Consider the following 23,320-nt stretch of genomic DNA (forward strand, 5'->3'; position numbering starts at 1 on the left):
GAGGTGATAACCCTCAAAGCAATCAGCTGCTTGTCACTTTTATTTAAAAGAGGGGAAGTCGACGAAGAGAATCCTCTCTTGTGACATTCGCCCTTATTCCAGATAGAGCTTGAATTTTGCAGATTTGACATTTTTGGACATTTCAATTTTGTGGTTCGGTTGTGGGCACCAGGGACGGGAATGGTTGACATTTCTTTTTACCATTCCTTCTTCTATGCAAAAAATAAAAACAAAACCACGGCAGCCACAGCAGCAGCCACGCCAAGCAGACGACAGTCAGCACATGCTTTTACCATTTTCTCTCCCCACAATTAATGTTTTCGTACAATAATTTCACAGCGTATAACCACAGACAAACAGACGTAACAGCTAGAACAATTTGTTTTAAAATTCATCGCCCAGTTATTTTACAACCACCTAACGTGCATGTTGTACGAAACAAAGTTTAGTACGACAATGTCAACAGAAGGCGCTAGTGTAAGATGTGAAATACAAAGGTATACGATGCGCGCGCCTCTGGATATGAAACTCGCAAGCAGTTGAATTTAAAACTACCGTTGAGCTCATGATCGATGGGAATTTTCTCAGTGTTACGTCTGTTTGTCTGTGGTATAACCGTTTTTGGTGGGAAATATTCATTTCATTACTACTTTCTTGATTTAGAGACAAGAACGAATAAATCAGTACCTACGGATAGCACTCCTTCTAGGCTTTGCGCCATAGGTAATTGAACTCGATTCTGTGCTGTTTGCGCTGCGCACGAGCCGAAACAAAAAATCTCACGCAAATGTTGACCGCGCGCCGGCACGACTCTAACGTAGCAGCAAGCAAACAGTTTGCTTCATCGGAAAAATAAATGTCACGATGTCGCGTACATTTTTTTTGGCAAACTGTTTCGGCTTGTTTGGCGCAAGAAATTTGACTGAAAAAAAGATAAACATTCGCATAATCAAAGTGTTTTAATGTACATTTCCCAACACTGGTGGGCACCCTTAAAAATTAAGCTAAAAATAAAGTAGCATGAATAGAAACCACCCAGATTGGAATAATTTATAAAGGAGGCAGGCACTAAAAAAAGCAGCAGGAGGCACTAAAAAAATCAGATTAATCCACTTAGCAGTGATGATACCTCCATCGGTGCATTAGGGAAGATATTGAAAAAAATCACATAAGAAAATTCTAAAATAGCACTTTAGTTAAAAGGGTTTCAATTTTTCATTGATTGTCATTTTATTGATATAGGGTATCTGTTCCTATATCAATAACAATAAGGCAATACGCATATGAAATGCATTGATTTCTCACCCAATAATCATGAAACATGAGAATAACTATGCTCAGCTCACGTACTTTTTAATTGAGAACAATTTTGCAACTTCAAAAATGAAATTATTATCACATTCTAGAAGTATTTAGCTAAAAAACATCATCGTCGCCATGTACCTTTCTCAATAACATTCGAAAACAGTTAATCCTATGCTTGTACCTATATCAATAATACTGTTTCCAATATAAAATACGCACACTATTACTTGTGTGTATACGTAACGATATGATTGCAGTGATGCCGAATTCGTCAATGTTTTGTATTTGAGTTGAAATATAATTACAAAATTGCTTTTGTTGTAGTTTTTCAACTTATCAATTTTATGTATGTAATAGATAATTTTTTCGATATACCTTATTTTACAAACATAAGTCTTGAATTTCACAGTGAAAGTTCATTCAAGCATTTTTGAAATACAAATCTAGGTCGGCAACCCTTGAGCGTACTGCAAGCCATGTAAACAGTTTGGAATACGGACAAGGATAAAAAAAACTATATCAAACTCAATATAATTAAGGAAAGTTTGACATAATAAAGAATGTTTCATTCTGTTCTCAACACCCAAACGAACAAGTTGATTCTTAAGAGCCGCGCACATAGGATACGTTTGCGTTGCGTTTGACAGTTTTCCCGTGGGAAATGTGTCAAACGCAACGCAAACGTATCCTATGTGCGGGGCTCTTTATGATTGATCGACCTACGGCTAATTACAATAGGTTATGGGCCATTTTTAATAGAAGATTCAAGATTCATTTTGTCTTTTTCAAAACTTTCTAAATGGATGGAAGCAAATTTTGCGTTGAGAAGCTACGAAGTGGAAGTTGGAAATTCAAGGTCGAGATGCTACTAATCCGTGAGAATCTGTGGAAGTATGCCAATGAGGCCGCCCCCGAACCTCTGACGGATCCATGGAAGGAAGGAGATGCAAGAACTCGTGCCACGATTGCGCTACTTGTCGACGATAGCCAACACCCTCTCATCAGAAATTGCAAGACATCAAGCGAAACGTGGAAAGCACTTGAAGCCCACCACCAGAAGACCACAATGTGCACCAGAGTCTCTGTACTGAAGAAACTATGCAAGGCGGAGTATAGGGATGATGGCGATATGGAAGGTCACCTATTTAGAATGGATGAGTTGTTCGCCCTCCTTAGCCGTGGGCCCTCCTTAGCCGTGCGGTAAGACGCGCGGCTACAAAGCAAGACCATGCTGAGGGAGGCTGGGTTCGATTCCCGGTGCCGGTCTAGGCAATTTTCGGATTGGAAATTGTCTCGACTTCCCTGGGCATAAAAGTATCATCGTGCTAGCCTCATGATATACGAATGCAAAAATGGTAACCTGGCTTAGAAACCTCGCGGTTAATAACTGTGGAAGTGCTTAATGAACACTAAGCTGCGAGGCGGCTCTGTCCCATTGTGGGGATGTAATGTCAAGAAGAAGAAGAGTTGTTCGCAAGTCTGTCAAACGCTGGACAAGAGTTGGAACCAAGTCTCAAAGTTGCGATGGTGCTGAAGAGCATGCCAGACTCTTTCGATACTCTCACTACAGCACTCGAAAGCCGATCCGATCAAGAACTAACTATGGATTTGGTTAAAAGAAAGCTGCTTGATGAAGCTCAGAAGCGAGCTGAAAAATCTCATCATGGAGAAACCATTTTACGAGCAGGTGGGGATAGAGGAAAAGGAAGCATTATTTGTCATAACTGCAACAAACCAGGGCATATGAAGCGCGAATGTCCCTTACTGAAGTCCGGAAATTATCCCAATCATCCGCAAAATGGAAAGAAGTCAAAAACTACATCCAAGGCAAAAGTGCAAGAATCGGCAAAGATACGTCGTTCGCTCTTATGGCCGGCGGAGATAAAAACTTTTCTAAGGCATGGATCGTTGATTCAGGAGCGACATCGCATATGTGTGCCGACCGTACATTTTTTGATAAACTGGAGAACAGTTCGGGAGTATCCATCACTTTGCAGACGGTAACGAGACGTACGTGAAGGGTATCGGTTCCGGTAAACTTTTATGCTGTAATGATCAAGGCAAAGAAAATGAAATTGAATTGTCCGATGTATACTACGTTCCTGAGTTGGAGTCAAACCTGATATCAGTAAGCAGATTAATTGACAAAGGAGCAGAAGTCTATTTTATGAAGTTCAGTGGGTGTCTTATCAAGAGCAGGGGAAGCGTTGCAGCCGTCGCACGTAAAGCCGGTGGACTGTTCTACCTGGAATTAGCAAAGCAACAAGGAATGCAAGCAGTTGAACATCCACATGATTGTATCCATATGTGGCACCGGAAGCTAGGGCATCGTGACCCCGAAGCAATTAGGCAAGTAGTAAGTGAAGATTTAGCTACGGGCATGGCCATTCGCAAATGTGACGTTCAGCAACCTTGCGAATGTTGTATTCAAGGTAAACTACCATGACTACCGTTTCCGAAAAAAGCAACAAGAAAATCATCAAAGATACTGGATCTCGTTCATACAGATATCTGTGGACCAATGAATACAACGTCACCTGGAGGTTCAAGACATTTTCTTACAATGATCGATGATTTCAGTCGATACACCTTTGTATATTTTCTCAAGCTTAAAACAGAAGCCGTTGACAAAATCGAAGAGTATGTGAGCATGGTACACAATCGTTTTGGAAGACACCCAGTTATCATTCGTTCAGACCAAGGCGGAGAATATAAAGCGAAACGTTTGGGCCAGTTCTGCAAAGTAAATGGAATCGTTCCACAATACACAGCAAGTTACACTCCACAGCAAAATGGAGTTGCCGAACGAAAGAACCGTACTGTCGTCGAAATGGCACGCTGTATGATCCTTGATGCGAAGATGGATTTTCTATTTTGGGCCGAAGCAGTAAATACAGCGGTACATTTGCAAAACATCTTGCCATCACGTTCAGTAAACAAGACTCCATACGAGCTATGGTTCAACAAGAAACCAGACTATGGAAATCTACAAAGGTTCGGATGTCCGGCGTTTGTCCACGTGCCCAAAGTGAAGCGGACTAAGCTTGAACCAAAGGCTATCAAGCTAACATTTGTCGGATATTCTGATTATCACAAGGCTTTCCGTTTTATCGACCAAGCTACGAATGACATAGTGATTAGTAGAGATGCGCGGTTCGTTGAAAATGCAGAAGCAGATAATCATAAAAGTAAACCATTCCCAACAGTCATAGAGCATCAGTCGAATATTTATCATGACACGCCAGAAGAAAATGAGCCGAATCCAGATAATGAGGATGTCGATCATACTTTTGAGGAGAAGGAATTTTCAACGTCTTCCGATTCAAGTTTGTATGATTCAACCTGTGAAATAGAAGATGATGTAAACAAAATTGAAGTAGTAACGCCACGAAGATCAAGCCGCAGCGCAAGAGGAACATTGCCTCAGCGTTTTCATGAGACAACGGGCATGATGCGGAAAATTGATCCAGAGCCAAGAACGTACAAGGAAGCCATTGAAAGCCCAGAAGCAGAACTGTGGGTGGCAGCAATGAACGATGAAATGAAATCTCTGACTGAAAACCAAACTTGGACCCTGACGAACTTACCCGAAAATCGTAGAGTCATAGGCTGTAAATGGATTTTCATGCGCAAACTCGACGAGGATGGGAACATCGTACGGTACAAGGCCCGTTTAGTGGCTCAAGGCTTTTCTCAAATGTACGGGACAGATTTCGACGAAGTGTTCGCTCCAGTAGTTCGCACAGTAACTTTCAGAACTTTGCTGACAGTTGCAGGCCAGAGGAACATGTTGGTGAAACACGCTGATGTAAACTGCGTATCTACATGAAGAAATGGAAGAAGCAGTTTACATGACACAACCGCCTGGATATACATCAGCACATTCTAATGCCGTATGTTTGCTCCATAAAGGTCTGTATGGACTTAGACAAGCCGGATGTATTTGGAACAAAAAGATTGATAGTGTTCTCATGAAGATGAACTTCGTACAGTCCACTAATGATCCATGTCTTTATATGCGAAGCAGCAGTAAAGGAAACATATATCTCGTGATTTATGTGGATGACATCGTTATTGCGTGTTACAACGAAGAGGAGTACGAGAACATCATGAAAGACTTGAATATGCATTTCACCGTTACTTCTTTGGGCAACATCAAGCATTTTCTCGGCATTCAAGTACAGTACGATGGTAAGTCGTTTTCGCTTAATCAAAAGTCGTATATTCAGAAGCTGTCTGGTTAGCATACTAAGAAGCTGAAGAGAAGAAATTTGAAATTCAAGCTCAGTAGGCTGACTTGGAATTCTAGATTGTTCGAATAATAACATAGAAAATAAATGAAAATTATTCAGTGCTCGTTTCTTGAGGCGGAAGGAGGCTGATGAGAATACCTTAGAAAACCTACATAGCTAAAAGAAATACTCTTCCACTCAACGAAAACCAAATCTTAATTAATCGTTCCAATGATTAGTAATCAAATTTAATTTATATCGTAGTTTGGTATCTTCACCTTGATGCTGCTCCTGGTGCGAAATATAGCACAGACAAATGCAGGCTACTATGTTGCACTGCACACACTATCTTTTTCTATTTCTAATGAACAATAAAAAACAATAATGTTCACATACTGCCCATGGGCCATGATTCCATAGTTGACGTAACAAGCAATGCACTTTCGCATGTATTTCGTATAACTTAGGGACTAACATATCAAATTAAAAACATTTTAACCCGTAAGTACTTAAATGAGGCTTGGAATAAAGCAACGTATCGATGTTGCAGCGGTTGAATTATTCTAGCAAGGGGCCGTACACTAATTACGTAAACATTTTTTAGGTTTTTCAACCTACCCCCCCCCTCCTCCACTATGTAAGATTTTTCCTATCCAAATCATTTTTTATTTATATGGAGCGTAATAAATAATGTAGTGGATAAGATTGGAATGAGGAGTTATTACACGTAAGAAAATGGCAGACCACCTCCTTCCCCCATAAGCGCTTACGTAATTTTTGTACGACCCCTAAACACGTAACGTCACGCGTCAACTATGAGATCATAGACAACATACTAATCTGCATTCAAACTTATCCAAATCACAATATATGACAGTTGAGCGTTGTAGCGTAAAATCGAGTTTTAGAACCACTCTAAAACCAGTATAGGTCGTATCATTACTAATAAACTACAAATTATATTATTCTCTGACTAAAAATCGTACGTAATATTTGAACGAGCCCAAAATTGCATACATACATTGTAAGGGCCCTAGGGCGTAATTCAAGACGCGATTGCAATAATCACCGTTTGAAGAATTTATTGTGGGCTTCAATTTGTAGTCAGCTACAAAATAAAACCGACTCCAATATAAACAGATATGAGATTTCAACTTTAAATTTCAATCTTTCAATAATTAAATTCAATACATTGGATGAATCCTTCATAAAGTTAATTTTGTAAATATAATTGTAGGAGTACTTACAAAAGTAAATTCTTAGGCTGACAATAAAACGATTTACTTGACACCAACAAGATTGTACAAAATTGACACAACTGTTATTAATACTAAAATATAAGTAGTATTTCAGACAAACTTTATGCAAAACAACCACTTCACCACTTTCTTCTATTTACAGCTCACCGACAAACCGACAGCGTAAACGTCAAAACAGTATACACACTAATTTACGACTACGCAGAAATACGTGTGTAATTTTGATAATTTTACATTTGAGGGGTAGGAAGCACATTTTCAAGCATAATGTTCCAATTCCACGAATTGCTAAGCAAAACAACAGTAAAAATAATATTTTTGTGTTTAAGACATTTTAAGGCAAATTTTGGACTGTGCAACATTTCAGAAGGAACCAACCATCAGCCCAAAATGTCAGGCCCATATATTAACTGTCAAAGGTAGAGTCAAGTGCCCTGCGGTGTGTTACTAGTGCGTTTGAATCATATTATTCCGTATCCAGTTTTCCGCGAGCGGTAATGGCCTCCAGCTTGTCTGCGGGTTAGTCTCTGATTTGACGTTTCTGGAGGTCAACTGCACCCACCTTTCGAGCATTTTGATCAATGTGGTATATAAGAAGGCTTGAATTCACTGAATCAGCACCTTCTTATATGCAACATTGGTCAGAATGCTCGGAGCGGTGGGTGCAGTTGACCTCCACAAACGTCAAATCAGAGACTGACCCGCAGGCAAGCGGGCGGCCATTACCGCTCGCGGAAAACTGGATACGTCAAACGAGACCAAAAATGTCGAGGAAGGATTTTTCATTTATTTTTAAATTTCAAATTAAACAATGTTCCTTTCGATTTCTGAGTCAAAAGAAAAACTGACGCGTTCAGGATGATTAGCTTCATCGTTCCATGGAAGAAAATCGAATATCGATTCTTCATTTTAGGACCCAATTAAAATCAAATTAAACTTAAAAGTGACAGTTCGGAAATTATGAAATCCCCCACTCATAAGAATGGCTAAGCAAGACCAAAAAAGCATCTATCAAAAATGATTCAACATCTGTCAAAAGTAATCTTGCTCTGCGAGCAGGGTTATTTGAAAATTATTGAAGTGTCATTTCAAGACAAAATTTTCAAAACGACTTATCTGCTTTTGTAAACAAAGATTCAAACGACGATTTGACGAATCTGATAGCTCTCCCACGCAAACCAACACCACCAACAGGTAGCGGAAACCTTCACCTACCTATAGACGAATCCAAGTAAAAATAAGAAGAAGACACACGACGGTGTTAACTTTGACAGATCCTACAGCGCAGCATAGGAAGATCATTTTAAAATGCTTATAATAAATTCTAGACAAATTGTAATTAAAATCTGATTGATGTATGATACGGAAAAAGTTCCGAAGTTTATGATAGATACAATTTTGGAAAATATACTAAAAAATGAGATAAGCTTCCAAATAACTACCTGAGAACTTTTTCCGTATCGTACACGGATAAAATTGAAAAAGCTTGTTAGTTTATTATTCATACCTTTTTGAGCTTTTTTGACTTTTAATCATTTGAGCGCTTATAAGTTAAGCTATATTTTATGCATTGCTTTGCTTAACTGAAATTTATTTCTCAATTTGATTTTTCGGCTACCAATATTAATCATCGAACTTGGAAACCATATTTATTAGTTTCAAAGATTAAGCACCGCACGATTGTAGAGGTTTTTTAAATTTATTATCATTAGTTTTTAACATAATCCGTTTCGATGTATCAACAACAGATAAAAAGTTCTGCTTCTTTCTGTTTGACGGTTACCAAAAGCGGCTACTTTTTCGAAGCCTCGCTACCTCCGAAGCTCCGGACCGGACTCCCAGTCATAAATACCATCACAAATGGCGTCCCTATGTGGAAGACTAGTGCAGAACGCTGCCTTGCGGAATATTACTTGCACTCCGGTGCGATTCGGGAAAATTATGAACGGTCCGATCGAGCAAACGAACGGACAAACTTCTGGCCAGACAGGCCGGCGATAATGACCCGTTCGATTTGCGCGTGTTCAAGCGTGGTCCGGGAACCAAGGAGAGCTCCAACATGATTCCTTCGGCTTTAGAGTCCCGTCTATCCCGACAGTATGGAAATGTCTGTGAGAAGGATCAGACCTACATTGTGGACACTGGTTTAAGCTGGTTGAAAAGGCTCTCTAAGCGTTTTATCGAGATGTAATTGTAAAAAATAATTATATGTTACAACAAGCGAAATAAAACCAAGAAGGCCACTATCTAAAGAAGGACACGAACGCTGGGGACATGCTTCTATTACGCTACGCAAATGGGAACAAAGGTAATATTTTTCTTCTAAAAATTCTTCCCTAAAAACTAATAATCTCTTCAATTAACTTTCGTTCGTTTACCATGCGTAGGTCGGGTTTTGGACAATGCACCAGCGAAAACCGCTTCGCCAGGAAGGGGATCTTCACTTCGATCCGGATCAATCAGAGAGGAAGTGGTAGTCATCTCCAAAGCGAAAGGTTTGCCTTGGTCCTGTCTAATAGTTGCCGCAGTGAAAGCAGTAGCCCTGATGGTATGACGGTCGAATGCGGGAACAGAATCTAGAGGAGGTTCTGAAACCGATTCATCGCCGCCCCGTGCTCTTTTTACGGTATAAATATCTTGTGGAATTATTCCACACCGCGAAATAATCGATACAGTGGAAATTTATAAATAAAGATGAAAGTTCTGAAAAAATCAATATTAATCCTGAGATTATTCTTTTAAAGACTCAAATGTCAAACTTTTTCCGATTTGTTTTGAAAAACTAACATTTAGGCTGAATATATCGCATTTAATCTTCGTTAGATTAAACCTAAAATAATCATTCCAAATGATTAAATTTAAAAAATTCATTCACAACTTATCGTCGAAATAAGCATTGCAATGAGTGGATAGACCGAATATGCTTTTAGATTAGAATGTACACGGATAAAAATAAAAAAGCTAATCAGCTAATCAGTCTATAGACTTTACTAAGAGCATCATTATCGGTCGCGAGCATTTTGATCACCCGCGCAGCGCTTTCATTTTAGTTTCGTCACTCGTTTCCGTATCGGTAACTATTTTCGGCTCTCAATTTGGTTGCTGTATTCCGTACCGGTGACGTTTGACAGTCTTATCGCGCTACCAAATTTGGTCACGTGTCAGTCGCGCTACTGTTATAGCAGCGCGTTTAGTAGCGACCGGTAAAGTGTCAAGTAATGATACTGCGCTGCCAAACGGCTTAAACTCACCACCGGTAATCTTGCTCTAAGGTGGCGCAGATCAGCGTTGCGTGCCACTAGTTGTCTCTTTTGTTCTCCCGCTGATCTTATGCAACGCAATTAGTGACGTCAGTAAAAGAGACAACAGTAGTTACTAGTGGCACGCAACGCCAATCTGCGCCACCTTAGTAAAGTATAGCTCCTTGCGTGTACTCTGCATCGAAGCTTAGAATCAGTGTTAGGGCGCAATCGTTAATGCGAACATTTTCATATTGGGTTAGTTACTGCAAATAAATTCTTTTTCGATTCCCTTCAGTCAAGCAGGTCAAGCGATCGTATTGAAGTAAACAAATAAGCACACTCGCAAAAATCGAAATGTGATATACATTTGGTTCGAGCCCAAACTAGTTTTGAAACTTGACTAGGGTGGTTTGTGTCTTATTGAGGTAGATTCCTGTTCGCTTTTAGACATTTTTCAATGCGGGTTCTCAAGCATACCACATCGTTATATTGCTGCATGATTGAGGCACAGACAAACAGACGTAACAGCTTGAACATTTTTCTGAAAAATCCATCGCCCAACTCCTCAACCATCATCTTGCGAGCATGTTACACAAAACAATACTTCGTATGACATTGTCACCAGAAGGCGCTGGAGTGAAATGTCAAATTCGAAAGATTACGACGCTAGCGCCTCTAGTTGTGAAAAGCGCAATCAATCAAATTGAAATTGATCGTTGAAGCGCAGACAGACGTTTAAGCTCATACATTTGAATTCGATTTTCTTGTGTAAATTTTCAAATCTAAATACGTTGGAATTGCATAGCACGCTAGCGCCGCCTATGCAACTTATTGCTACATGAAAACTGACGTTTTGCCATATCCCATACCTCACCCGCGTTTGCCACCCACCGAAGCATGGAAGCAAAACAGAAACACTCAACAAAGATCTCCCCGCACGGCCGCACAAATCATTTTTATCTGAACGACTTTACAATCGACTTTTACAATGTAGCTAAGCGAATAACTTTACTTGCAGTTCATGCCACGATATAGTAAAGGAATTGTGAAGCTGCGTGTATGCTGTTACCATCTTTTCGGAACTTTCGCGTTAGCGCTGTAAGATCCTTTCACATGCGTGTTTTTTTGCCGTTGTGATTCGAAAACATGTGCCTGGACCGAAAATCGTAGATTTTTTCCTTGCTAAACCAACGAATTGGTAGTCCAGTCAAGTAGAACGTGGAAAATAATTTAAAAATTAAAAATTAAATAACCCCTTCTGAGTAACAAATACCATCTCTGGCGTACTGGGCATTTTCGATTTATTATTCAACAGCGCGTGTGTGCGTGATTCATGCATTTGTATTAAGAATCCCATCGAGCAGATCCGATCAAGAAACTAAAAGATTTTGACGAAATTTAAAATCAAAACAAAACAGCAAATAACGTTTGCTGTTTTGACATGTGGCGCCATCTCTTCGCTTATTGCTACTTGGCAATCCGACGGCCATGTTTTTTACACAAGTTAGTGAGTCGAACTTGAACGTCTGTCTGCGGTTGAAGTCATGGTCGATGGTAATTTATCTAGTGTTACGTCTGTTTGTCTGTCATTGAGGGTTTGTCTCATTTGGAGAATTAAACTGAAATTAAACTTAAAAGTGACATTTCAATAATTATCGAATAACCCTGCTCGCATCAGTTACATCGCTGTCTTATTGGAATTGCTGGCTGGTGCTACCCAGCAATTCCAATAAGACATCGATGCAAAATGATTCGATATCTGTCAAAAGTAATCTTGCTCTGCGAGCAGGGTTATTTGATAATTATTGAAATGTCACTTTTAAGTTTAATTTCAGTTTAATTCTCCAAATGAGACAGACCCTGAGTGTTTAATTTTGATAAAAATATCGAAAACGAAAGTGTGCATAAAAATTGCCTCGCCATAACAAAAAGGTGGTAGAGTTTACATTTTAGAACCAGCACATGTCGGGGTTGCTGATGTTGCCTTGCTGATGTTGCCTTGCTGTCTGACCCATACCGCATCCCTGCTGGAAACGGCAGCTGGATTGCGGACAAGTCCGGTATGGTGGGAATCTGGACTTGTGGGCGCTACCCCATCCAGAAGATAATATCTTCGCCTAACGATGAGGGTTTCGTCATAGCAAAGGTAAACGGTGTTTACTTTTGTAGCTGCTACTGTCCTCCTAGATGGAGTATAGAGCAGTACACTAGGGTAGTTGATATTCTTGCGGCGAAGCTAACTGGCCTTAAACCAGTAGTTGTAGCAGGTGACTTCAATGCGTGGGCAGTGGACTGGGGTTCCCGGTTTACTAACGCTAGAGGTCATATCCTGTTAGAGTCACTAGCGGTATTGAACGTAGTTCTGCTGAACGAAGGTCAAGTGCCAACGTTCAGAGGACCGAGCGGTGATCCATGTATCGATGTCACCTTCTGCAGCGCAGGATGGACTGAAGAACCGAGATGGATGGTCCACGAGGGTCATACTTCTAGCGACCATCAGGAAGTACGTTTTATGGTCGAGTATACCCGGAGAACTACGACGAGAAGAGGTGGTGCAACGGATCCCGGATGGCGCACGTCACAGTTCAATCAAGAGCTGTTGGTGGAGGCGCTGCGCTGGGAGAGTAGGACTACAGGACTAAGCGGTAACGACCTGACGGAAGTACTTACACGTGCTTGCGACGTGGCGATGCCAAGGAAGACCCAGCCCCCAGGAAATCGACAACCAGTGTACTGGTGGTCTGACACGATTGCAGATCTTCGTAGAACCTGTCTTAAAGCTAAAAGAAGGTTGCGACGTGCTAGAACAGACGCTGAGCGACTCGATAGACGAGGGGTATTTCGGACAGCGAGCAGAGCCCTGAACTACGAGATTAAATGTAGCAAGCGAGCCTGCTTCGAACAGCTGTGCAGGATGGCGAATGACACCCCGTGGGGCGATGCATACAGGATAATGATGTCTAGGACCAATAGCACACCTCCTGAAAGATCCCCAGAGCTGTTAGCCAGTATAGTAGAGGGACTGTTTCCGACACATGAACCATCGGACTGGCCCGCTACACCGTACGAGTCAGTCGACGTGGTACCGCTAGTGACTAACGAAGAGCTTATCGTAGCCGCAAGAAAACTTAAGCTCAATAAGGCGCCAGGCCCGGATGGTATTCCAAACCTGGCCCTTAAACACGCCATTCTTGCCAATCCAGATATGTTCAGGAGCTGCCTCCAGAGATGCATGGACGAAGGAAACTTCCCAGATCGATGGAAACGGCAGAAATTGGTGCTATTACCGAAGCCTGGCAAACAGCCGGGGATCCTTCGGCATACAGACCAATTTGCCTACTCGACACAGCTGGAAAGCTGCTAGAGAGGGTCATTCTGAATAGATTGTCGGCTTATACAGAGTGTGCTGGTGGCTTATCTAGCAACCAGTATGCCAAGCTTCCGTAAGGGCCGTTCTACCATCGAAGCAATTCGAGCGGTAACGGATACGGCCAAGATAGCGAGAGGTTTAAACAGAAGAGGTATTAGGTACTGCGCGTTGATTACACTTGATGTTAAAAACGCGTTTAACAATGCTAGCTGGGCAGCAATTGCTGACTCCCTGCACCGATTGAGAGTTCCGGATTACCTGTGCAGGATACTGAAAAGCTATTTTCAGAATAGGGTGCTGTTATACGACACTGATGCCGGTCGAAAGTCGATCGTTGTGTCAGCGGGTGTTCCACAGGGATCGATCCTCGGACCGGTTCTGTGGAATATTATGTACGATGGAGTATTACGCCTAAGTCTCCCGGCCGGAGTGAAGATAGAAGACTTCGCGGATGACGTAATGCTAGAAGTAGCAGGTGACACTCTCGACGAAGTTAGATTGAAGGCTTCATACGCGATTGGCAGAGTGGAGGAATGGCTCAACTCGAGACGGTTATCCCTTGCACACCACAAGACGGAAGTCGTGGTAGTGCATAACCGTCATGGGTTGCAACGGGCTAGAATAAGAGTAGGAACCTGCACAGTTAACTCCGTGAGGTCTCTCAAGCATCTGGGCGTGATGATCGATGATAAGCTCAATTTTACGAGCCACGTCGATTATGCATGTCAGCGGGCTTCATTGGCGATAAAATCTTTATCACGAATGATGTCCAACAGATCGGCGGTGCATAGTCAAGTGCGTAGGCTGATAGCTGGCGTAGCATTGTCTATCATCCGTTATGGCGTGCCGGCATGGGCCGTAGCACTAAAAGCCGAGTACAATGTAAAGAAATTGATCAGAGTACACCGGCTGATGTGCTTACGTGTCGCGAGCGCATATCGCACCATATCATATGAGGCGGTGTGCGTTATAGCTGGTGTAATAAACGGTGATAGGCGTTTCGGTGAGATCAACTCAAAAGACGTGTTGTTATGTTCGGTGTTACAATACTTCTGACTATCTCTTTATTCAGATACTTTCTGTATATAGGGTGTATAACTTATTCTCGTCTAGCGCATATTCGTACAAGAGTGGTCACAACAACTCCTTCCCCCTTGAGTTAGATCGTATTATTCAGAACGGTTTATTTATCTATTCGTCTTATAAACCTAAACCAACCCTATAATAAATCGAAAGATATTTTCAAAATCGATCTCTGAATTACCTGTAAAATATCAAGAAACTATTTTTCTTTTTGTTTTGATAACGAGTATTTTTGTCAATACAATTCTATTTTACGTATTAAAATTGCTAAACACACTCTTCCTCAAAAATAAGCACTGTGAAACTTTTTTTATTTAAACAAGATTAATCAAGACAATAAAATAAAATATTGTGTAAAAAAACGTATCATTCACTTGAAAATCTATACACCAAAACAGTGAATTAACTATATAGGTGCATTTAAATATTCCAAATTGCCACTCTACCCTAATGAGTAAAAATACAGTCAACAACGTGGACACAATCACAAAAAAAAAAAACACAAAGTTAACCATGAATACACAAATAAAATAAACTTCCATAGCATCACTGTTCTCTATCATTAAACACACGATATGTCTTCTAATAACAAGGAATCTGGCCAAGACGATCGATGCAATCCATGTTCGACCGGTGCCAGAGATCCAAAGACATAGAAGTATTCATAGCTTCCCTGAACCATACGCTGATTAGCTCGCTGCTCACTGCGGTGATGATAGTACTGCCATTGACGAATACATAGACGGAGTGGTGGCCATTTTTTCGGGCACCACTATATACCCCTGGGGAGTGACGGATTACAATTATTACAATCACTCGACCATTGAGAAGCCCCTCAATTCAAATCACGTCAGTTTGACAACAGTTGTCATTTCCATTTTTGTTTACCTCCTGTTTCTGATTCAAAAATCAATGAATCGAGACGAGTTTGTTTATGTTTGTTTGGAAGCAATTGGATTAACGGAGGAGGAGGATGCCTGCGATTGTGTCGTTAGACGTTGATGGGACCTACACGGACGACGCGCCGGAGGGGTAAGAGCAGCAGCTGCTGAAGGATGAGCAAGAGTACTATAATGTTGAACCGCTGGAGTCAGATGTTTGTTTAATCTGCTTGAGTTGTCGGACCTCAAGGACCACATTGTGGACGCACGACGGATTGAAGAGCAGATCAAAGATATGGCATGTGAATATTGTAACAGAATATTTTCGGATATTAAGACCCTGGGCCTGGACCGACACATCGGTAAAATACACTTCACAGGATCACCTCAATGGACACACTGGGGATCGTGTTTACCAATGCGGTGAATGCAAAGATCAGCGTATGCCTTCCGGATGGGAAGGCATGTGAAGCTGAACGGCGTATACGTGTGCCCCGGGCTGTCGAGCGGCACAAGTACCGGCACAGCCGAGTACTGCACCAGTAGCAGCAACAGCACCAGCTAGATCTAATAATGGGACACAGCGGAAGAAGAAATTCCGTCAACGCCGGTAAGACATCTTATTTTTTCAAGGAAAATGAGCGAAACAAATTTCTCAATGTTTTTGAAAGCTTCTCCAAAAACCGAAACGTGGATCAGTCGCTTTCGTCTGTACCACGAAACAGGAAGAAATTTTAATATTAATTTACGGTAAGCCATTGACATTTCTTTTACAATTATAGTTTTTTCAAAAGCTCCAGAAACAAGTGAATGTTGCTTCGATTGATTATGTCATATTGATTTTACTTTTGAACACATAGGCTTTGGTCCGATTCGCGAATTAAAATCAAATTAAACTTAAAAATGACAGTTCAATAATTTTCAAATAACCCTACTCGCAGAGCAAGATTACTTTGACGGATGTTGAATCGTTTTGATAGATTTCCGAACTGTCACTTTTAAGTTTAATTTGATTTTAATTCGCGATTCGGACCAAAGCCTTAAAAACAATACAAAGTACGAAAAAGTCCTCTTGAAAGAAATTTATATAAAAATGAGAATTATATTTCGGTAATTCCTATTTCAAAAAATGGGATTTGGTTCGTTATTTAGAGGGCAGGCCATAGTAATTTATGTATTCAATATGAATGTAATGTTTTTAAACATATCAGGCATAATTTTTCATAAGGACGTATGTAACAAAAGTAAACAAAACGAGATTTTGAATACAACATGACAATCACACGCGACTTTATATAATACTCATCGATTTTACTGATTTTAGATCTTAAAATTATTTAATACAATCTTTTTACGAATCGACGTATGTACAATTTTCTATTTTTGAAGTCTCACTGTTACATACGTCGCTTTAACATATGGGAACTAAGAGCGACCATGTGAATATCATGTTGTATTAAAAACCTCGTTTTGTTTACTTTTATTACATACGTCCTTATGAAAAATTATGCTTGAATTTGAATTTAATTAATTATTTATTTATTCATTATTAATGAAAACTATTTTCCAGGTCAACAGGTCAACAGCTTCGTCTTGATGGACGATCGCATAGTTGATGTAATTTCCTTGGAAAAACTTATTCATCTCGGACAGTCAAATGCCTAAGCAAGCTGATTTGTTTATGCTGGATCTCTGACACTGAGCTGGCGGGTGGATTGGACGACGGTCATCTGATGATGTTCAACGTGGACGACGGTGACGAAGAGACTATGAATCACGAGTTAAAGCAAAATTTGCACAATAAACATCCGGTGCCTGCCGACTTGCATGTTGATTACGGAGGCGGATGAATTGGGTTTGCACAAGTACCCTCAGCAGTCAGAGCACAATTGTTATTAATAAAGGTGGAGTTTGGAAGCATTTGATCGGTATGGTCACAGTGGAAACGGAAGACCCCATTCGAGAAGCAAGCAAACAACCGCGCCCTGAAAAATAGAAGAAAAACAAGCGATACGTTCTGGTGAACAAAACCAATAACAATATGAGCACTCCCTTGCCAAATAAACAGAAGGATGATTCACAATTAAAGCCAGAGGGAATCAAAACGCCATTAACTCAGAAAATAAGAAAATGGTAAATAATTTGAAATTAATGATTTATTGGTTTATTATTAATAAAAACCCAACTTAATTCACTGAGTAGTGATACTGCCTTTCTCGCATTTAGCCAAGACACCAACCTTATATGGCGAATATGGTTCGATGTACCATTTTCTATATAACTTTTAAACGCAACGGTCGATCATTTTAAAATTCAATAGTGATCAACTAGCCTTTGCCCCCTGTCGAATGAAACTTTTTGCGAGGAAATCGGTCAAGGATTACTATATGAAAAGTTGTCTAATGTTTTTCTTTTCTTTTGTGCACACACACACACATACACACGGACAGACAGACATTTGTTCAGCTCGTCGAGCTGAGTCGAATGGTATATAACACTATGGGTCTCCGAAGCTTCTATAAAAAGTTCGTTTTCAGAGTGAAATGATAGTTTTTCGGTACAACTTTGTTGTACGAGAAAGGCAAAACTGTTTTCAGGTCAAGGAAGGAATTGTGGCCGTACGTGAAAACAGCTGGACAGGCGGTCTCCAGGCGCGCACGTTCCTTATCCACATGAGTTGCGCGTGGCCCATTTCCTCCGGAACTTGAACTTTCTTGTGCCTCAACACGGAACCAAAACCAAAGTCACTACCGAAAAGTTGTTGCACTCAGGATGTTGCACTCACTCATAACCTGCCAATCCAGCTAGTTGACGTAGATGTGGATCAGTAATCCCAGTTGAGTAACCGCGAATCGAATCCGAAATCTGCTGCGTGATCTGGTCAAGCTTCTCAAGATCATCGGGTCCGATCCAAGATACTACCAACAAGGACGACTATCACCGTAATTCAAGCCCAATCAGGATTCGCAGCACTCGAGAACACGGTTGGAGATCAAGAGATGCGATTAATGCTATGGAGCAGCTACATTAACGTCCGCTGGCAATGCTGTCTTTAGGGCAAACGCCAGCGTTGAGGCCTCGTCATCACCAGCAATTATTGACCTGGAATATAGGATATCGTCAGTAGAAGATTATTACCCAGAATAATATTTAATTCTCGATTTAATTAATAATAAACATGACAGTTTAGTATAGCGTACTTCACTTGGTTCGAATATGTAATGCATTTTACACACATTTAAATATGAAAGATAACCATCATTTTGAGAAATTCAGTACACATTTAGTTTTGAGAGTAAAATGTTATTTTGAAAGGGTAAATACACATTTAGTTTTTAGAGGAAATCGTTATTTTGAAAAGTCGGCTCTTGTCAAAGTTCATTTTGAAGTGACATATTTAGAATTGTAAATTCAACAATCTTATACTTTCTACTGAAAATCACTAACTGATTTTCTTAATTTTACCAACGTTTCTTTCAATTTCACCAACGATTTTTTATTTGTGTGAAGTTAAAGTAATTTTTCATTTGACTTTGATATTATCCCAAATGAATTAAAATAACAAAAACCTCATTTTTATTTTAAATGCGTCGAATTGTACAACTAAATACTGAATTGTTATTAAGATAACTAGAAAGCATAGTAATTTTTACTGCCAAGTTTGTCTTTGAAGCCATAGTAAAATTAACGCATTTTGTGTTCGTTATAAACACGGTTCGTAGTCTGCACAAATTTAGTGGCGTGTTTTCAATTTAACCCTACAATATAGTAATTTTAACTGTAAAGCTACTCTCAGTGTTGAATGAAATCCTGTCGGACAAGCCGATGGATGAGCGGATAGAGAACATTCACACACAGTTGGAAAAAGTTAAAAACGAGACAAAATTGTATTGAAAGTGTGACCATCTCCAACACCGGCTTGCACAATGAACAATATATTTTATAGGGTTACAGCGGTGCGGATTTAGGGATGAATATAAAATAAATGACCAGTTAATTCCGTCTAAATATATAATAAATCGTTATAGTTGTTCACTAGTCTGCAAGATAGATATAAAGATAAATGCGATACTGACTGATATGATGTAATAAATAGGGGAACTGCACCTCTCATGGCTCCGATGTTCATCTCATCAAAAACAAACAAATTAATGGTTGAATGGTTGGTTGCTTGAGTGGTTGACGGGTTGGTTTACTGGTTGATTGATTGGTTGTGGTTATTTAGTTGATTAGTTGGTCGGCTGGTTAGGTAGTTGATAAGTTGTTTTGCTGATTGCTTGGTTAATTAGTTGGTTGGTTGCTTGATTGGTTGATTAGTTGGTTGGTTGCTTGATTGCTTGGTAGATTGGTAGCTTGTTTGACTGGTTGGTTACTTGATTGGTTGGTTGATTATTTGGTTGGCTGCTGCTTGATTTGTTAGTTGGTAGTATGGTATGATTGATTGGTTGGCTGCTTGACAGGTTAATTGATTGGTTAGTCGGCTGGTTAGTTGATTATTTGTTTTGTTGGTTGCTTGGTTGATTAGTTAATAAGTTGATTGGTAGCTTGCTTGAATGGTTGGTTGCTTGATTCGTTGGTTATTTGGTTGGTTGGTTGCAGCTTGATTTGTTAGTTGGAAGAATGGTTGATTGGTTGGTTGCCAATCCAACAAACCAATCAGGTTATATGATTGATTGGTTGCTTGACTGGTTGATTGCTTGGTTGGTCGGCTGGTTAGTTGATACTGTTTTGTTCAACCGTCTAAGACGAGGTTAGGACTCTCCATTTAATTCCACCAATTATTTTGATATCTTTTCAGATACGTATTTCGACCACAACTGTGTGGTCGTATTCAGTGTCTCGTACTCGACTGTTTTGTTGCTTGCTTGATTAGTTCGTTGGTTGAATAATTGATTGGTTGATTGGTAGATTGCTTGATTGGTTGGTTGATTGATTGGTTGGTTGTTTGGTTGATCGGTTGATTGGTTGCTGCTTGATTTGTTAGGTGGTAGAATGGTTGGTTGGTTGGTTGCTTGATTGTTGATTGGTTCTCAATCTTACCAACTAATAAGGTTATTTGGTTCATTGGTTGCTTGACTGGTTGATTGATTAGTTGCTTGATTGGTTGGTCGGCTGGTTATGTTGTTATGTTGGTTGCTTCAATGGTTATGCTTGGTTGATTATTAGTTGGTTGGTTGCTTGATTGTTTGGTTGATTGGTAGCTTGCCTGAATGGCTGATTGCTGGATTAGTTGATTGTTTGCTTTACTGGTTGATTAAATGGTTGGTCGGCTGGCTAGTTGATTAGTTGTTTTGTTGGTTGCTTGAATGGTTGATTGGTTGGTTGCTTATTTGATTGATTATCTTGTTGGTTGTTTGGTTGATTAGTTAGTTGTTTGATTGGTAGCTTGCTTGATTGGTTGGTTGCTGGATTAGTTGATTGATTGATGGTTGGTTACTTATTTGGTTGATTGGTTGCTTTACTTGATTGCTTGGTTGTGGTTATTTAGTTGATTGGTTGCTTGATTGGTTGGTCGTCTCGTTAATTGACAAGTTGATTAGTTGATTGGTTGCTTGATTGGTTGGTTGGTTGCTTGATTGGTTGGTTGGTTGCTTGTTTAGTTGGCTGGTTGCTTGATTGCTTGGTTGATTATTTGGTTGATTGCTGCTTGATTTGTTAGTTGGTAGTATGGTTGATTGGTTGGTTGCTTGACAGGTTGATTGATTGGTTAGTAGGCTGGTTAGTTGATTAGTTGTTTTGTTGGCTGCTTGGTTGATTGGTTAATAAGTTGATTGCTGGATTGGTTGGTTATTTAGTTGATTGGTTGTTTGATTGGTTATTGGTTGGTTGCTTGATTGGATGATTAGCTGGTTGGTTGTTTGATTGCTTGCTTGAATTGTTGGTTGCTTGAATGTTGGTTGGTTGCTTGACTGGTTGATTGGTTGGTTGCTTGATTGGTTAGTCGGCTGGTTAGTTGTTTAGTTGTTTTGTTGGTTGCTTGGTTAATTGGTTAATAAGTTGATTGGTAGCTTGCTTGAATGGTTGGTTGTTTGATTGGTTAGTTGATTGATTCGTTGGTTATTTGGTTAGTTGGTTGCTGCATGATTTGTTAGTTGGAAGAATGGTTGATTGGTTGGTTGCTTTTTTTATTGATTCCTTGATTGGTTGGTAATTTGTTTGATTGGTTGCTTGACTGGTTGATTGATTGGTTGGTCGGCTCGTTAGTTCATATGTTGTTTTGTTGGTTGCTTGACTGGTTGATTAGTTGGTTGGTTGAATGATTGCTTGGTTGATTGGTAGCTTGCATTAAAGGTTGGTTATTTGATTGATTGATGCTTGATTTGTTAGTTGGTAGAATGGTTGATTGGTTGGTTGATTGCTTGATTGGTTGGTAATTTGGTTGATTGGTTGCTTTACTGGTTGATTGGCTGGTCGGCTGGTTAGTTGATATGTTGTTTTGTTGGTTGCTTCAATGGTTGCTTGGTTGGTTAATTAGTTGATTTGTTGCCTGATTGATTGGTAGCTTGCTTGAATGGCTGATAGCTGGATTAGTTGGTTGGTAGCTTAATTGGTTGGTTATTTGGTTGATGGGTTGCTTTCAGAGCATAAAATATTCACTTTCATGAAGCACATTCACTCCGACTTTTGACATTCGTGTTTTGATTATTCAAAACATAGAATGACTCACTCAGTTTACTTCTTCAAAAATTCATTCAATTGATTACCACTGAGTATGGTAATTGCGCGCGAAAAAAAACAAAATTAGCCTTAATTATATTGACATTTGACGCTAAAAATGCCCCTCAATTGAACGTCGGGATTAGATCTATGCGTGTAGTTAAATATTTAAATCATCAAAAATGTGTTCAGTTTTACGATTATTTAATAATTTGTGATATTCAAATAAATACTCACTGACCCATATTCATCATGAAAATTGACGGTGCAGAGCCGAATATGAATATGTTTAGAAGTGAAGTGACAAAAAAGGCCGATGGGCTTCATAAAAAATAATCGAATATTTACAGCTCTGGTTGCTTTACCGTTTGATTGAATTGTTGGTCGGCTGATTGGTTGATTAGTTGTTTTTTTTGGTTTCTTGATTGGTTGATTAGTTAGTTGATTGGTTGGTTGCTGCTTGATTTGTTAGTTGGAATAATGGTTGATTGGTTGGTTTCTTTTTTGTTTATTGATTACTTGATTGGTTCATAATTTGGTTGATTGGTTGCTTGAATGGTTGATTAGTTGGTTGGTTGAATGATTGCTTGGTTGATTGGTAGCTTGCTTGAATGGTGGGTTGCTTGATTGATTGGTAGTTTGCTTGAATGGTTGGTTATTTGATTGATTGCTGCTTGATTTGTTGGATAGTAGAATAATTGATTGGTTGGTTGATTGCTTGCTTGATTGGTTGGTCGGCTGGTTAGTTGACATGTTGTTTTGTTGGTTGCTTGGTTGGTTGATTAGTTGATTCGTTGCTTGATTGATTGGTGGCTTACTTGAATGGCTGATTGCTGGATTAGTTGGTTGGTTATTTGGTTGATGGGTTGCTTTACCGTTTGATTGAATGGTTGGTCGGCTGGTTGGTTGATTAGTTGTTTTGTTGGTTTCTTGATTGGTTGATTAGTTGATTGATTGGTTTGTTATGCTTGATTAGTTAGTTGGTAGAACTGTTGATTAGTTGATTCCTTGATAGTTGGCTGGTTGCTTAATTGGTTGGTTGGTTGCTTCATTGTTTTATTGGTTTGCTTGGTTGGTTATTTAATTGATTGGTTGCTTGATTGGCTAATCCAGCAATCAGCCATTCAAGCAAGCTACCAATCAATCAAGCATCGAATCAACTAATCAACCAACCAAGCAACCATTGAAGCAACGAACAAATCAACTAATCAACTAACCAGCCGACCAGCCAAGCAAGCAACCAAACAATCAACCAGTCAAGCAACCAATCAACCAAATTACCAACCAATAA

The 23,320-nt window shown here is 39.8% G+C and overlaps 1 protein-coding gene and 1 long non-coding RNA gene across 3 annotated transcripts in view; one reads left to right on the top strand and one right to left on the bottom strand.

Moving 5' to 3' along the window:
• Positions 1-6,937, bottom strand: part of LOC134224705 (alpha-actinin, sarcomeric) — a 65,713-nt gene extending 58,776 nt beyond the window's left edge. The window contains exon 1 of one of the 2 annotated variants that reach the window (XM_062704232.1): positions 6,785-6,937. The gene's annotated coding sequence lies outside the window, so the exon portion shown is untranslated. The remainder of the gene's footprint in view (positions 1-6,784) is intronic. The other variant, XM_062704231.1, reaches the window with a different exon arrangement.
• A 7,549-nt stretch (positions 6,938-14,486) lies between these two features.
• On the top strand, positions 14,487-18,472 carry LOC134224715 (uncharacterized). The gene is made up of 3 exons (XR_009983033.1): positions 14,487-16,122; positions 16,943-17,505; positions 17,970-18,472. It is a non-coding gene; the product is annotated as an uncharacterized LOC134224715 (long non-coding RNA).
• Positions 18,473-23,320: the final 4,848 nt, after the last annotated feature.

The sequence above is a fragment of the Armigeres subalbatus genome, chromosome 3 (assembly GCF_024139115.2).
Source record: "Armigeres subalbatus isolate Guangzhou_Male chromosome 3, GZ_Asu_2, whole genome shotgun sequence".
Taxonomy (NCBI): domain Eukaryota; kingdom Metazoa; phylum Arthropoda; class Insecta; order Diptera; family Culicidae; genus Armigeres; species Armigeres subalbatus.